Source organism: Dermacentor andersoni, chromosome 2 (genome assembly GCF_023375885.2).
Source record: "Dermacentor andersoni chromosome 2, qqDerAnde1_hic_scaffold, whole genome shotgun sequence".
Taxonomy (NCBI): domain Eukaryota; kingdom Metazoa; phylum Arthropoda; class Arachnida; order Ixodida; family Ixodidae; genus Dermacentor; species Dermacentor andersoni.
In genome coordinates, this window is record NC_092815.1 from 103,978,758 (window position 1) to 103,995,670 (window position 16,913).

A 16,913-nucleotide genomic window follows, 5' to 3' on the forward strand; every position below is an offset into this window, starting at 1 on the left:
TTGTGGGACGCCAGCAATCCAGCAAAATGAATAGGCCACGTGACAGCATGTAGCTGGGCGCGCCACAATTGCTCCAAAGCAATGCGGTCGTCTAGGTTTCTTTCAAGCACAACGAAACAGGCAGAAAAGGGGGCGACGAACCATACTCGGACAAAAGATACGCCGATTCGGGAAGATTTGACCCCACCTGAGATTCTTTCGCGGAATCAATAACCCCAATTCGTTCTGCTTCTCTGACGTTTAAAAACAAGGTAGCTTCGTAGGCAAACTTGAGCCTTCTCACCCACCACAATGCTTTGATCAAGCAGCCTCTACAGAAAGAGCCGTGCAAAACGCTCATGGCTTCGCGTCTGCGTCAATTTACGAAGCTCGCTGTACAAAAAGAAACTATTAAGTTTGTAGTTGTATAGGAAAGGAAAGTTCTACTGGCTTACAAACAGCTGCCAGAACAGAGTGCTGAAAAAGAAAGGGAGGGAAATGTGAGAAAGTATAGAGAACCAACGTACAATTTGCGATGCATACAGTATTTGCCACACCGACTAACAGCGCTATTTACTCAAATATTTCCCCTCCCAAATTGGAGACAGTATTATTGCCTGCATGGATAGGACATTAAGCCAATCATTATACATAGAATGAGATTCCAGAAATTGGCGGGCCATTCGCAGACCCATCTTTGTTCACGGAACAGTGGCGAGGCATTTTTCAAGTGTGCGCGCGATTGCCCACCTGCAAAGTACGTTCGAGATGTCTTGGCATATGCAGACCTGCGCGAGACTCGCCCGTCTCCCCTCGCGAGACGGGCAGGACAGGTGCACATGCTGAATACGGGAAATACTTTGTAGAATGAAATTGAACTCTGTCAAAACACCAGAGCTCTGGATGACAGGTTACAGTGTGCACAGAGGCGTTCTGCTAGATTTTAAAGCGAAGCTTTCTATGCCTCTTCCCTTATAATTTCCAATTCTGCTGCTGCTGCTGTCACTGCCTTGCCAGCTGCGGCGGTGGGTGGTTTTAGAGCGTGCATAATGTACATGAGAGGGACTCGGGGAAGGCGTGTGCGAGCCCTTTTAGCGAGAACTTTGTGGGCATCGCTACAATACTTGGCCGTCATAATGCCCACTGAAACACCCTAGTCATCGACACAATGCCATCTGGAAGACTAACGACGAGACAAGAGAAGTTTAAAGCCAACACCCAGACGAACTGGGTAAATAATGCCACTTTTCGCACGTGGCAGCTCGCATACATGGAATGATCGCCGGAGAAGGTATGGGCGCTGTCGCCGTGGTCGCCCTTTTGTGCCCCGTGTCCCCTCCAGCGCTAGTCACTTCAGCATGGAATACCAACTAGTCCGGTCTCACACTCTACAAACACAAAGCATGCTTCGTTTGGGGTCTCCTCAATAAAAGGAGCACTACTACTAAACATGGCAACAGTTGCGGGCAAACAGTAATAATTTTACTTCAAGGTATGAAAGGGCACGTTTCTGCTATTTCTAAAAAGTAAGCACCGCGCAGTTTTGTGCACGTGGATCACTGACTCAGGGCATGCAGAGACGCAAAGCCGCACTAAAGCACCGCAGCGTCAAGACGACAACACGCAAACGGCTGTTCGGCAAATCAACGCTTCAGCCCCGATGCGATGCGCTCGTGTAAGGGAATTAGAGCGTTAACTTTCACGTAAGCTAAGAAAAATGGCGTGCAACAGCGCCTCGAGCAAGCACGTCTTTCTGTATTATAACATTCAACATCACATCGCGACTGTTGTAGGCCGTCAACATCATCGCCAAATACCGTCAGTGAACGCAAATAGAACAGCAAGCTGCGCTTATGTCGATTCCCACAGTGCGTGGGATCTGCCTCTGTTATTTATAATAATAATAATAATAATAATAATAATAATAATAATAATAATAATAATAATAATAATAATAATAATAATAATAATAATAATAATAATAATAATTGCTTAGAGGTAGCGTAAAATAAATAGCCTCGAAAGTAATATACACACGTAGTTTAAAAGAATATATGTATTTATGCCTTGAAAACGAAACCGAAATTGAAATAACTTCCACCGACGGGTGTCGCCGCGATCGCTACTGAGTCTCGCGGCGGGCCGCCGGGTGCACATGTGTGTGTTCTCCGTGACAGTCTCGAAGTTGTGAATAATTAGATTGTTTTTCGCTACGTTTAGGTTGCACCACCTCGTTGTTTTCGTGTACTTTTGTGCTCATCGACGCGAAGGGAGCATCCGGACTGAAGGCGACGTGATTATGCGTGAGAAAGAAAGGCAGTAGCGGCCTACGACATCGGTGTTTCTTTGTGACGGTGTGTTTACTATGCCTACGACGGCCGTCATTCGTGGCCAACGAGAAAACATCTTCCACTCGGCCTGACCAGGGATGAAGTGGACTTTTTTTTTGGCGGAATCTATCGTCAACATCGTCCATCCACTACGTAAACGAAATGGCGTGCCCAGAGTACACATCGTGACAGCGCTCCGCCTTCAAACCGAGGGCCTTTTGCAAGGCGCATGGACGGCTCATATAAAAGGTACGTACGTGGTCACATTCAGCGTCGCGTTTTTATGGTGCGTCATTGTGGTAGTAATTTTCGCGTAATTTCTTTAAAGGACAGCACAAGGTGTGTTGGATGCGAGTGTAGTATGTGTACTTCAGGCGGAGCCTACGGGCACCGAACGTGAAAAAGAAATGAAAATATATCGGATGTTTCATTGTTCGTGTGTCCTCAACTAATTGTGACAGCACATTGAATTGTAGAGAATTAAGTACTGCTACGCGTCAGTATACGGCGCAGGCAGGTAAATAATACTTTGGTTTGGCTAATTCATTCTGTTGCTAAAGATGGGCGCATACTTATACCGGTGTCACACGGCCACTTTCGATCACGATTGAGCCTGTTCCGGATCGAAATTTTCGACCGCGATTGGCTCCCGTCCGCAGATTCAGCAAGGAAGCCAAACGTGACCAGAAATTCGATCCCAGTCAGGATCGATCGCGGCCAAAAGTGTGCAGTGTGACAACCGTATTAAATGTCGCTTGTGTACTTGCACTCGTTTTGTTTTTATTTTTTGTCCCAGGTCACGTGGTAGGTAATGACGCTGGTAGCTTGCAATGCTTGTGCTTTCATCGCTAGAACTAATACAAAAGAACCACAACCATCCCGGCTATGTGGTTATCCTTCGTTTTCAGTTGTACTCGTTTGTTCTAGAAGCTTTCGTGCCGTTGCGGATGAACGCGTGGTTGCGCTATTTGTTTAAGAATTTATCTTTGTGTAAATAAGTACATCGAGCCTAATCATTTTTTTCTCGACCTTGAACTCGTTTTTTGATTCCACGCACGCATGCTTATTACTACTACTATTTGTTTTCTTGTTGTACGACTGAACCCTGCCTAAGGCGTCCTGTCAGTGGTCGACAGTATTTCTGAAATGAACTGCACTGAACATCCTACGGCTATTCTACGTTTCACTACCTTATTCTAATGTCTAGTTATAAAGCGTATGGTTATTGTAACTATTCTTGGCTTGTATATATGTATGTATTAAGCTGGTAAATGCTTAATTGTGTTTGCAGTTTTGAGAGGTTCTTTTATTAAGTGGTCAATCTCGGGTGGTATTAATGGTGAGTTGTTTTCTTGTGCCCATGCAGTTAGTCAGCATGAAGCAATTGCATGGGAACCGGCCGATTGTCTTGGGCCTACACATTGCTCAAAAGACAGTGAAGGTGTCTGAGCCCACAGGTATACTTTTTTCATCACGATTGGCCTACATATTTTTTCCACTGGAGGATGAAGACCTCTCCCAGTGAGCTCCAATTACCTCCGTCTTGCGCTAGCTGATTCGAAGTGAAGCCTGCAAATTTCCCGACTTCATCATACAGTCTAATTCTCTACCGTCCTTGACTACCCTTCTCTTCCCTTGGCATCAGTTCTGTAACTCGAATGTGCCACCGGTTATCTGCCCTATGCATTACATGGTTGAAGAAGGCACTTGGGCTAGTTGGTGCTCATTGCAGACTTGAGACATCAATATCTAGCGTGAAAAAGACGACAACATCAAGAAGCACATAAGACAGAACTCTAGACTTCAACTGAAATTTTTGCTGCACAGAAACATGGGATGCACAGAATGTCGACCGTTGGAAACAACACAGGAGCTATCGGAACAAATTGATGAACAGGTTAATTTCACATACGAACACTCTTGGTAAGAGCCAGGGACGGCTGCTCACACACCTGTTCCCCACTTTATGCAAAGTGGTTCGTATATTTCCCTATGAACCTGCTTCTGGAGCTGCCTGAGCGCACAATTGCTTTGAAACTGCTCGGTGCATGAGCACGTATGGCGATAATTGGCCAGGTGGCCACTAGCCACTAAGGCACTGAAAGCAGCCCTGTGTTCCCTCAAGTCAAGCAGGTCGGTGTTTAAAAGACTGCTTCGGGGAACCAAGATAGGGCAGCTGTCAGTGGCTGGTGGCCATCTGGCCAATCATTGCTGTAGGTGCTCATGCACTGAGCAGTTTCAAAGTGCTCATCTGCCCATGCGGCTCTAGAGGCAGGTCGACATGAAAATATTCGAAGCACTTTGCATCAAAAAGTGGGTGATAGGTGTGTAAGCACCCCTTCCCTGGCTCTCACCGAAAAGAGTGTTTGTATCTTGAAATGAACCTATCCATCAATTTGCTCCGATACCTCCTTTGTCAGACAGGGAAAGGGAAAGATGAATGTTGCTTCCATCCGTCGAGGTCACATCCCCTGGATCCTATGTTTCTGTGTAGCCAAAATTTCAGTTGAAGCCTAGAGCTCTGTCGTGTGTGCTTCTAGCTGTCGTCCGTTGTTTTTTTCGCGCTAGTTAACGATGTCTCAAGTCTGCACTACATGGCCTGACCAGCTGCCTTCTTTACTCGTTATGTCAGCTAGGATATCAGCACCTTCGTCTGCTTTCTGAACCACGCTGCTCTCTTCCTGTTTCTGCTGCCATCAGGATGGGAGTGGACATGACAAATGAAACTGAGTGTCATTTAGACAGAGGAGCAGTGAGACTTCCTGTGCTTTACCTTTTGTTGTTGTACATAAATGTTGAAATTGCACCAACACATCTTTTTCCACCTTGTGATTTTCCCATAGCTGTGACAAATGAATATATAGGCTTTAAGAAACTAGAAATGCAGTTTGCCTAAGAAAAAGAATACTTTTGCACTTAAAGGTAATGTGTATGATGCTCTAACTCCTTTGATGCATGTGCCTTGAGAGGTGTTGATGTTGTTCTTCATTTCTTTCAGTAAGCTTTACTTGATGGGCATGACTTTTTATAAAGAAATAAGTTCTGAAGAAACCATAATACCTGACAGGCAGAATTGTCGAGGTTGAGAGCCAAGTTTTCTTTCATGACATTTTTTTCAGGTTGTACTAGTTGACCCATGATGTTGAACAGTGCGGACTTGTACAAAGGACGTCGAAAGTGGCGAGAAATGGAGACAAATGCTATCGCCTCTTTCTCCATCCTTTGTCGAGTTCACATTGTCGAACGTCATCGACCAATACCAACTAGCCCATTTGCGTACCTGTACTAGTTGAGCCATTTCTACTATGGTACTGTAAACCGAACGTGATAAATTCAAGATTGGTGCCTTTTCTATCTTTCTACAAGTGTTTCATATAATAGTTTAAGGCATTATGGTTGATGTCATATTTTGACACCACCATAACCTCATAAAATATCTTCATGCATGCGAAAGGTGCCTCTTGTACAAGTTGCATGCTGGCCTGATATGGAGAACAAACCTGGCAGGAGGTAGAGCACATGCTGTATTGTAAACAAGACGCATGATTGCATTTACTTGGCAGTTATCGCAATGTTTTCTGATATTTACCTGCAGGAACATTATTTATCTCAGCTGCTAAGAGCACTGGTAAAGATATATCACTAGACACTGGAGCAGAAAGAAAATCTGATATTGCAGTACTATTGAAGTCATGCAACATTATGTCTAACCAAACTGGCAGGGATGCTAGCTGTTAAAAAGAAAGGGCTGATTTCAAGAAAATTTCGCATTCCTAAATGTGTAAGTGAAATGCTCTATGCTTATAAGCTACAAGAGACTACCAGGATAATCATGCTAGTTACACTGGCCATTTGCTAATTCAGTAAGGTTCACTGAAGCTTGTTTTAAAATTCAGTGTCTTTATACAGGGTGATGATTTTAAGTTTTGTGGAATTTTTAAGTATAACCTGTTGCATATAGCATAATTCTAGTCCTTGAGCAGGAATATTCAAACAGGCAGACATATCTTGCACGAGAAATCGAAACACATGTTCAACTAATTAACGAAAATCTATTAATTAGCTTTTCAATTAATTACTTTATGGCACATATAAACAAAAAGAAAGTGGCTTAACTGAGGGGCCGATGTTTATTAATCTTATCCTAAGAAGCCAGCAAACACTAACACCAAGGACAACTTAGGGTAAATTACTTGTGATTAGTAAATGAAATAAAGAAATTATAAGTTACTGAAAATGAAAGTGGATGAAAAAACAACTTGCCACAGGTGGGGAACAAACCCACGTCTTCGCATTACGCGTGCGATGCTTTACCAATTGAACTACAACAGGTGCCTTTTCCCCATCCACTTCGGTATTTATGTTTCCTAGTAGAACTCTAGGAGTGTTTGCCAGTGCCACCACATATATGAAGCACATATTGTAATTTACGAATCATAGCCAGTGAGATTACAAGATGCATCCACTCTGGAATTGATTTCCAGAATTGCGCCAGTTTGGAGATATGTACCATCAAACTTGCCGTAAAAATGCACTGTTGTTCCACTTACTTTTTTAACAAAATGTGCTTTTATGCACTGATGCACAAAAGTAACTGGAACACCCTTGTGTAGTGTTCTTTATCAGGGAATTATTCCTAATCTGGTGTCATCTTGGAAGTTCAAGTGCACACGTCTTCCAAGCTCACTGGCTACAATTCGTAAATTGCAATATGTGCAGTAAAATAATTAGTGACAAAGGGAATAGTGAACTTTTTTTAATTAGTCGGACATGTGTTTCGATTTCTTATGCTAGTGATGTCCACCTCTTCAAATAATCTAGCTCAAGGACAAGAATTATGCCATCTGCCACAGGAAATTTTTAAAAATTCGATAAAACTTAAAAATGATCACCCTGTACAATGCCACTACAGTGCTAAACAGCCAGCAGCCTAATCATCACATTTAAGAATGCCGTAACAACACTGACAAGTGCACTAAAGTTTTCTGCGCTTCACAGATGAAAGATGTTGGCCATTAGAATGTTTGATCTTAGTGTAACTCACAATCAGATAACCAGGAAGATCAAGTGAAAGCAGATGATGAACTTCATACATGAAAGGCTTTAACTGTGCTTTGATTAAAATAGCTAAACTTCTGTTAAGCAAGATGCATTCACTGTGTTGTTCCAGTTCAAAGCATCTAAATGATCAGATGCTAAAAAGTTCTTGCTTGGAAGATCTTTCGTGAAAACCTCTGTAATAGAAATACCAGCAGGATTATGTGCTTGCTTAGTGGAGATGTCTAAGATGATGTTAAAAAGTGTAGGTAGGGCTTCTAGTAGAGATGCCAAATAGTTCTGAGAGAGGGGTTGTTACCAGCCACTGTGTAGGTCATATATTAAGAAAAAAAATAAAGGTCAGCTTAGTGATGCTTAGTATAGTGATGCTTGCATTGTTTGTGATAGTGAGTATAGTGATGCTTGCATTGTTTGCCTGGGAAATCTGAAGAACAGCATCGTTTGTGTCTCTTGTTAAAGGAGCAAGCTTCTGTGAAAATGCTGATTTCTACTCCCATAAATAATGTATATTCCTGAGGAGGCAGGCAAAACAACAATGCCACGTGTTATACTAACCGATGAATGTAAGGTCATTGTTTAGGCACGTAAACACTGCGAATTTGTTTTTGCCTTGTGGCCACCACCTCCTGTGAAATAATGGTTGGCATTTACACTATTGGTTTTGGGAACAAGGCATTAATGTCAAAGTACCTCTTGATGGTTACCCTGCAATGCATAGCGAAGCATATGGCTACACCTTATTTTCAATATAACTTGCTTGTAGGGAAAAGTTGCAGTGAGATGATGTGGCTTCTCATTGTAAACTTATTGCATAAGAAAGGATTGATATATTTGTAAGCAATTTATTGGACTCAACACGAGCATCTTTATTTGTGCACATTCCAAATTGTAGTTTTGGGTCAGATGTCACACACAAAAACAAACTGCCCAGCGTTATTGCTGTAATATGAGGGCGGTTAAGGAAATAATGTCTCCAAACACACTACTTTGCCAGTAGTACTGCAAACATTTTGGCTCTTTATCATTAATGCACTGATGTTTATGCTATAGAATGTCACTTGCCCCATCTTCCTATCTCTTCGCGTTCCAACGTAATCGATCAATGCATGGCATCCAGTGATGATGTCCTCTTGAAACAGTGGGCTGTAATTGAATTTCTCACTGCGGAAGGTTCTACGCCCTTCAACATTCATTGCCGTCTGAAAGCACTTTACGGGGATGCCTGTATTGAAGTCAGCATTGTGCGGAGGTGGGCAAGGACTGTGAAACATCAAAATCCAGCCGCATCAAACGTCCAGGATCAGCACCGAACTGGACGGCCTGCAACGGCTTCTGATGAGGATCATCAACATCAGGCAGGCGAGTTGAATCGGGTCAATCGCAGGATCAAGCAACACCAGATTGCAAAAATACTCGCCATTTCCATTGGTTCAGTGAACCAGATAATTAAGAAACTCCTGGGTTACAAGAAGATTTTAACTTGTTGGCTATGCTTGAACTTTTTCATGTCAATCTTCAGTTGCCGTGGCACCCAACAAGCGCAAGTCTTCTTGTAACGCAGGTCTTTAATGATGTGGTTCACTGAGCCAATGGAAATGGCGAGTGTTGTTGCAATCTGGTGTTGCTTGATCCTGCGATTGCCCCGAGTCAAATTATCTGCCTGATGTTCATGACCCTCATCAGAAGCCATTGTGGGCCGTCCATTTCGGTGCTGATCCTGGAGATTTGATGCGGCAGGATTTTGGTCTTTCACAGTCCTTGCCCGCCTCTGCACAGTGCTGACGTCAACACAGGCATCCCCGTAAACTGCAGTCAGATGGCGATGAATGTTGATATGCGCACAACCTTCCGCAGTCAGAAATTCAATTACAGCCTGCTGTTTGAACTGGACTTCACCACTGGATGCCATGAATTGCTCGATTACTCTGGAACGAGAAGAGATAGGATGGTGAGGCGACATTCAATAGCATAAACATAAGCGCATCAATGATAAAGAGTTCAAAATGTTTGCAGTAATATTGGCAAAGTAGTGGGCTTGGAGGCAGTAATTTCTGAATTGCCCTCATATAATTGTGTAGCCTCTCTCTCCTACATTCATGATGTGGCAGAATAAATGCCTTATTCTTTCGAAATAACGATTTCTTGAAAGTAAGCACCATCTGTGCTTGTTTTCTTTATCCTGGTCTTGATGTGATCTTGAAATATTTAAGTGAATGATGCAGGGAAGCGCTGCTTGTCATGTTTCATGTACTTTTCCTGACATTAAATTGCAACAAATCATTTTGCAGGTAGAAAACAAGCAGATGGCTACAGCGATCAATGAAGAAATGGCTTCATCTATGATGGCTCGCCTTAGGACATTGGAATGGAGCTACACAAAGGCATCACCAGCCTCGCCTGTGCCCTGGAACATTGGTTTGAATAAGACTGTTCTTCAGTGTAGAACGACCACAAGACTTGTCACCACATACAAGGCGTAGTGCAAGCTCTAAATATTGTACAGGTGGCTAGAATAAATGACCCTCCATGCAGTCACTCTTCCTGTATCTGTGGTAAATGGACTATTTCACGCAGAACACTCACACGTGATTATGTGTTTTCTTCAAAGTTGCTATGCCATGCATTTGGAAACACATTACCTATTGTATGCACACCATACATAACATTTCTGTGTGCTAGCCTGACTGTAGACTTACGAAACAAACAATGAAGTGCATGTGTACCCGCTTCAACATGCCGTACTTCAACACCCTTAAGCAAGGGCTATTATATTGCTCATTACACCCGATAGGTGAAGGGGTAATATATTCCTGATCACACCCTTACACCCCATGGATCGAAGGGTAATATGTTGTTCAAAACACCCTCAAGGGATAGGGTGTTATTGGAATATAGAATAACCATCATAAGGGTGTAATTGCCTATAAAACCCAGCTTTTTCTAGGGTGCTAGGGGGTTAGTTATAGACACTCAAAAAAACCCTTAGGGGTGTAAATTATTTTAGTGTAAGGGGAAATGGAAGAGGCAAGGAATCCGGGGGGGGGGGGGGGGGAGATAAATCAAATGCGAGAAAAAAATAAGGAGGGGGGGACGTCTGTGAGAGCTATAAGTACTCTAGTAGTCTCTGTAACGTAAAAATATCAAGAGTGCCTTGACCGACTTGTGGTGTGACGACTGTACAGGCCGGCGTTCCAGGACAGTCTGCTCCGAAACCGGCCGGTCGTCAAGACATGCCAGCGCGGTTGCTAGTGGTTGCTCGTGTGCGCTGTATCGAGGACAACGGCAAAGAACGTGTTCAACAGTTCACAGGTTATCTATATGTTGTTACTTACGGGGAAAGGAAGGAAAAGTACGTTACTGGCTACGAGACTATTCGTCCGAGCCAGTGGCATGCTTTTTATCTGAGTAAGCGTCCTAATGTGGCAATTGTCAGTGATTCTCGCGTTACGTGGACCACGCTCAACAACTGCAGAATAGTTAAGTGATTATCTCGATATCTGTATCTCCAGCGTCACTGCAGTGTCGCTCACTCGCTCTTACGGTGATATTGTCGAGCGTGAGAAGTCCCGAGTTCGACTCCGGGCCGCGACTTCAATTCTGCATTTAATTCTGGGATGAACGAATTCGAAAGCGCTCCTGTACTGAGGTTGCTCATGTGGGACAAGAAAAATCCCGCGTCATTACGAGTCCCCAAACTCAACACCCGTGTGTTATTCTTGAAGGGTGTAAAATATCGTCGATCGCTGTAGCTGTATCGCATCAAGTTGACATTCTTACATTGAAAACAAGGACGTTGCTGCGTATAAGTTCCATACCACTTCGCTAAAGGTTACCGGAAGTGGATGGAACGCAGTGGCAGAATTTGCATATGAAGCAGGGCGATTGTTTCGTCGATGCTTTGCAAAAGCACGCACGAAATGCAGTTCGCTAAGTGAAATGCTGAATTCGTGCAAGGAATGAAAACAAGAAATATACATGAAACAGAACTCTGTCACAATTTAGCGCAACAAGGTGTCCTAGTGAAGTAATATCGATTGACTTGAGAAAGGAACGAGCTACGAAAATGTGCATATTGAAAAATCCTGTAGGTCACATGGATCACATATACAGGACGATCATTTTTAAGTTTTATGGAATTCTTTAAAATCTCCTATGGTAGAGAGCATAATTATTGCCCTTGAGCTAAATTATTCGAAGAGGCTGACATTACTAGCTCGAGAAATCGACACACATATTCAGCTGCTTAACAAAATTGAACAAACGACTTAATTGCTTTACGGCACATATTGCAGTCTACGAATCATAGCCGGTGAGCTTGCAAAATGTATCTACTCGAAATGAATTTCCAGGATGGCACCAGTTTGGAAATATTATTTCCCAAAGTCTGGAACGAAATACGTAGGCGTTCCAGATACCTTTGTGCTTCAGTGCATAAAAAGCGCTTTGTTAAAAACGTTAGTGGAACACCAGTGCATCTTTAAGGCAATTTGGTGGCGCATATCTCCAAGCTAGCGTCATTCTGGAAATACGTTGCAAGTGAATACGCCTTGCAACCTCGCGGGCTACAATTCGTAAATTGGAGTATGTTCCGTAGTGTAATTAATTCAAACGATAATTATTGGATTTTTGTTAATTCTTTGAGTCCGCCTCGTAATAATCCAGCTCAAGGACTAGAATTATGCAATTTGCAACAGGATATTTTTAAAAAAATAACACAAAACTTCAAAACTGATAACCCTGCACATAGGCTTTATTTTCTACAGTGCCCCGTTGAAAAATCCTACGTAAGATCACATTTGTCATATGAGTTCATTGAAGATCAAAGTTACAGGACTTGCCTTCTTTTGAAGGGTTTCGAGAAAAGCGTCACCACGTCGTTCGCGCGTCCAAACTGCGACCTAACGTTCACCCAGTGAATAATCAGTCGAATGGCCGTGGTCTGCTTTTTCGTTCACTCACTTTAAGGGCTGTTCATTTTCATCGATAACTGTTCGAATGACGAGTCCCTTTTTACGGCTTACTAAAACCCGCTGAACCTGCTTCGCTTTCGCGCTCCTTTACACGCACATACAGAGATGTGTACGTTCTTCTATAAATAGTGGCCTGCGTATGGAGCAGACAAAGCGCTGCGAGGCATCTCGCTCTATCGCCGCTGGCCAGCCTGGCGGCTCTATAGGACACACGGCTGCCTACAATGGACGCTGCGTAGGGCGTCGCAAGGTTAGAGAGAGAGAAAGACAGAGAGAAAGAGAGAGAAAGGAATACAGCGTAGTAGCAGCAGCAGCGTAGCTTCGCGCGCTCCCTCGCGAGGTCCAGCGGCCAGCTACGAGCACACCGCTACTCGCGCGCACCGGCTGCATGCCGGCGACGCAGCGGCAGTGATCCGGGTGGTGTTTGTGCACCGCGAGCTGCGCCCGGACGTCCTTTCGGGAGCAACGAGGCTCCGTTTGCGGAAGTTCTGTGGGGGGGGGGGGGGGGGGGGGGGCGCCTTCTAGCGGACGGACGGGTCGGCTGTGTCTGCGTGCCGAGAGTAAAGCAAAAGGAAATGCAGCTCTGCTGGTCGCCTTTGTTTCTACGCGGTTGACTGCTTGGTCCCTCCTCCATATGTACTGACGCCGCAGAATGCCGCCGGAATAAGGGGAGGGGTCGTCGACGGGGTCGTCTCTCTTTGGCATCTGGAACAATGGGAGCGTCGGGCGGTCGCCCCCTCGTTAGCGTTATAAGGGGTAACTGCGCGGCTTCTGCGTGTGTTGTGCATGTATGTGTGTGTGTGTGTGTGTTTGTGTGAACGCACTCTGTGTCTTCGTGCGTATATGTGTGGTTTTGGTTTGGCTGTGCGTTGTATAGGTTGGAAAGGGACACAGTGGTGCCAACAGCGATAGCTTGCAGCAGATGAGCGGTTTCCGCCTTGGCTTCCGCGGCCAACTTCACTTTTCCTTCTTTCTGTTATTATTCGGGGCTCCATTAAAACGCTGCACCATTGAGCGCGCAGTGTGTGTCAAGTATCTCGTCTCGAGCTTGAATAACATCCGGCGAAGAAGAATGAAACACAGTGTTTACGTCATATTATGCAACCTATAGCCACTAGCGGCTACATGTGGCGCTGAAACATTATTGTGCAAATCTGACTTTGGCCGAAATCTTATGGACGGCGTTTGCTCGACGACAAACGGAGTCCTCAGCCTGCTGTTGTTCCAGTTCTTGAAATCGTTTCGCCATCGCATTAGAGAATAATATTAATCTATGAGCTTCTGCACGCTTTGAAGAATTACATACTTCATTGTGTCGGTATTGCGCTGAAGATACTGCGATATATGCCTCCGATTTAGTATTAAACGGAATCCCTCAATTCCTCGTGCAACAGGCTCCACGAAGTCGATAAAGGGCAGCTGTTTCTATTTTTGAAGACACTGCTTTCGCAACCGCGTTCTAAAGATAGAATGATATTTGATCCCTACGTTTTTTTGCCGAACTCCATAACCGCTCGTTGCGAGTGTACCCTCGGCAATGTGAGCACTGGAGGTTCGAGAAGGCTGCTGTGCGTTTCTTGGCATTATTGAACAACGCATTATTCTAAATTTGCGCAACAATCTTCATTTCTGTCGAGTTTCTCGACCAGATTTCACCCATTTTACCGTTGGGCCGGTCAGTGCCCTCGCATATTGTGTACCAGTGATGCTGTGTTCGCTGGGGGAAGGTTGCGAGAGCACAGCTATATATACGAGGAGCTCAGGATTATGAATTCGTAAAGAATAGAAACGGTCCGGAATCCGTGGAACGCTTCGATTGGGTTGGTTAGACTGGTTTTGTCGGTCTGGAATTAAAACCGATATTGTTGTCGACGATAACGGCATTGCTGGAATGTAATGACCACGGCGACGCTCTGAGCTCATGCATCGTGGAGTCGGGTTCCATTCCTGGGTGACGAGGTTTCTTTTTCTTTTCTGATGACTTCTGACAAGGAAAACGTGTTAAGTAAGATGACATTGGCTGTAATAACTGCCGCGGGAATTCAAGCACGCTTAACAACTACGGATGCAAGAAAAACAAGAAAAGGCTAATGCTTTTCGATACGAGAGTGCAAAGATGGAAGGCCGATTGCGGCAACTTGTGAATTCGAAAGAACGGCTCTGGCGCAACGTGCAGCAGAGTTACAGAACACGTACCGTTCCTGCATTTAAACTCGGAAGGGGTGAAGCGCTGAATGCGAACAATTCCGACGAGAGAAACTTTCCCGGCTTCCTTCCCCTCGATTTGTGGGCGCACGGCCACGTGCAAAAGGCAAAAAAAAAAAAAAAAAAAAAGCCGCAGCGGCGGAGCAGCTAGGCGAGCTTTAGTGACCGCGTTTTGTGCCGCGTGTACCGATTTTGCGGGCTTCCTTCCTCTGCGACCAAAACAATAACCGGGCGCTAGATCGGCGTCGTAATACGGGCCGGCCGCCACGTTCCTGTGCGGAGGGCGCCTGGCATTGTGGGGGGCGGCAGGTCGATGCTAATCGTCTCTTTCCTCCCGCGCTGCCGGTCTGTCTGTAAGCGTTTTTCTATGCGCGCTTATGCGGCGACGCGAGCGATGGCGACGATTGCCGGAGCTCTGGATTTGCGGCGCTGCGCGCGGGGCCGGTCGATGACTGCGACCTAATCGGCGTCGTCGGTGACGGTGCCTTCACCTTTGCGGGATGCAAGCGATGGAGCTAGCAGGCTTGCCAACTTTTGAATGTCTCTTGCTCGGCTGGCTGTAGCAGCACAGCTTTTAAAAGAAGGCGCCAGTCGACACGTATTGCTCAGAACAAACACGAGCTTCTTGAGACAGAACGCAATATACAGGTGGCGTCACCATTGCGCGGGAACGGCTGCCTCCGGGGCTCTCGGGAGCCAGCCAGCGACGTCTAACGGTAGTTGATGGGGCCAAACGTGCCCGGCAGCTACCTTTAGACGTCGGCCCCAGCAGCTAGACGTGGCTGGCTGCCTCCGGAGCGCCCCAGAGAAAGCGTTCCCGTGCTCTACACAAGGGTGACGCCGGCTGTACATAACGCGAACCAGCGTATCGATGAAACCACGTCGAAAACCGAGTCGTCTGCTAAGGTATACATGAGGAACAGAGAACGATGGCCCTTCTGAACAAGGAAGGCGTATTAGGAGCACTTATTGTTCAACTATAATTGGTGAGCCATAGCTCTGAGGCGTTAGTGTTCTGTCCTTTTTTTTTTTTTCTGTATGTGTCATTTGGGGCCCTTCTTCTAGTAACAGCAGGTTTGCGCGCATAAAATGCTGTTAGGATGAAGCGAGGTAGATTTGTTATCAACGTCGCATCAGAACCTAGTCGCAGTGACCATTTGAACTGCCCTCTTCTTTGTAACGATTAAATCAAGCTTTGTAGCTTTCTCAGAATAAAACAAAAATGCAAACTATAAATTGCTTCTAAATTTAAAATGTGCTTGTGGTGGAAACAGCAAAACATTTCTTGCAATGTCTGGTGAAATCGGTGGGCTTGGTCTGAAGAAGCGATGGTGCATGTTTAGTAAATAAATAAATAAATAAATAAATAAATAAATAAATAAATAAATAAATAATGATAATAATAATGTCCCCAGCCATGTTGTCTTATTGTTACGTTCCGTGTTCTTAAACTTATTAACATAATGTACCACGCATTTTGGGGTAAGCGCAGACAGGGGGCTTCGCTAATGTTTTTCTTGATCATGCGCCTGTTTGTTTCTCGTTGGGGTTATTCCTGTTCTTCCAATGTACTGTGTGTTGTGATCTGCTCAGCTAAGTGGCACACTGGGTAACAAGCGAAGCTGAAGATGTGGCGCCGCCTTTGACTATCAATTGACGACTACTTTTTTTTCGTGCTGAAAATATTCAAACCAGAGAAACATATTACTTTAAGTTTCACTCTGCAAAATTGGATTAAAATTAAGCACACCGGTAATATTATCATTTGGGGCCACGACCACACGCTATAGCCACAGAGACGTGTGTTGCACAGTGTTTGATTTTTTTTTAAACTCAAACAAAACGATTACCCTGCTAATTCTTCGATCTTTATTCTACCTATCAGATCACCATTCATTTCACTGAAATGTGTTTCTCCAAATTCTTTATGAACGTTATATGTATTCTCTCCTTGACTGTACCCTTTAAAATTCATCCTTCCCGTCGTCTGCCTGCTCGCTGGCATACTAGTTTAGTTATTCAAAAATTTTCTTTGTTTCTTTTCTTTTCCTTTGCGTTTTTCATATTTAAATGAGAATTCTTTTTCGCTACCTACTGCCGCCCGATTCTGGGCCTACCCCCCTCAGTGCCTCAGTGGGTACGAGCCATGGCAGTTAAAAAGAACATCTTGCTGGACGAGTTACTGTTGGTGCACAAAGTCGCTCACAACGTAAAAAAAAAAAAAAGTCGCAAGAAAGCATGGCGTTCCTGTAACTTTTTTCTGCTCCAAATAAGCTCTCTCGGTTATGCCCGATTATCAGCGAAGAAGGGCCCCGACAAAGAGGTTGCGGAGTAAAGCATGCCGAAACTTTCGTTAAATGTGCCACGGGAA

The 16,913-nt window shown here is 44.6% G+C and overlaps 1 protein-coding gene and 1 long non-coding RNA gene across 4 annotated transcripts in view; both read left to right on the forward strand.

The window, feature by feature from the left end:
* Positions 1–16,913, forward strand: part of LOC126541509 (guanine nucleotide exchange factor DBS-like) — a 331,349-nt gene that overhangs the window by 219,904 nt on the left and 94,532 nt on the right. The gene's annotated exons all lie outside the window — the stretch shown is intronic.
* LOC126541514 (uncharacterized) lies at positions 1,813–9,902 on the forward strand. Its single transcript, XR_008614747.2, has 2 exons — positions 1,813–2,558; positions 9,656–9,902. It is a non-coding gene; the product is annotated as an uncharacterized lncRNA (long non-coding RNA).